The following is a 1,077-nucleotide window of genomic DNA, read 5'->3' as shown; positions in this document are numbered from 1 at the left end:
GAGTTTGTGGCTGAGTTTTAATTTATGTTGTGGCTGAGCTTTTTTTCTTTTACGGCTGGTTTATATATGCAGTTTCGTTTATATATGCAGTTGTGGCTGAGTTACTTTCCGCCAATCTCCGAAAATCTAGCTATAGAAAGTGTGCATTCCGAGGAGAAAAGACAAATACATTCCAAAAAACACCCAGATCGACAATTGTGGGATGTATTTAATTAAGTTTGTTTGTGATTTCATACCCATATTTGGATAATCTATTTTTTTTTTAGATCTGAGTGAGAGAAAATTGAACAAAAAGAAAATGAAGGAGATGTAAAGAAGTGACAGATTCAGCAGAGACGACACAGAGAAGTTCATTGAAGCTTGGATACATGGACAAATACCGGAATGGTGCATACAACCTGTATTTTTGGTTTTCTATGTAAAAAACATAACTCACCCATGTATTGTGTGTTTGATTTATGCTATGTTTACACTACTCAGCCGTGTCGTTTACATAACTCAGCCATACCTCAAACATACCCTAAAATCAAAAAATGTTTAGATAACTCAGCCGTATCGTTTAGATAACTCAGCTGTATCGTTTATATAAATCAACAATACCTCAAATATACCCTAAAATCAGAAAACTGAACTCAAGTACTTTAAGAAGTTATATTGAAGATCATCTTATCAATACCAAATAAATATAAATCAACTGAATGTGTATAGTTTCTTAAACTTCAAGTTGAGACTTTAACTTGATCTTGAGATATATGTTCTCTTACAATCACTTATACAATTCTGACTTACAAGACTCTAACTTTAATCTTTTCTTAAATATAAACCTCAAATCATAAACTATAGAATTATAAAGTTATAAAAATTTAAAGTTTATCTTTGAACATTAAATCCAATATTTTTATTATTATTTAAAGTTTAAGGTTTAGGTTTAAAGTTTACGTTTATAGTTTTGAGTTAAACTCAAATTTTAATCATTTAAAAAAAAAATCTTTAATTTAAAAATTTTGATTTAAACCCGTAACTACATTTTTTAATTTTTAAGCAATTTTTAAAACAAATTGAAAAGAACTAAAATTA

This window comes from Brassica oleracea, chromosome C2, assembly GCF_000695525.1.
Source record: "Brassica oleracea var. oleracea cultivar TO1000 chromosome C2, BOL, whole genome shotgun sequence".
In the NCBI taxonomy this organism is placed as follows: domain Eukaryota; kingdom Viridiplantae; phylum Streptophyta; class Magnoliopsida; order Brassicales; family Brassicaceae; genus Brassica; species Brassica oleracea.
This window is presented reverse-complemented; position numbering follows the sequence as displayed.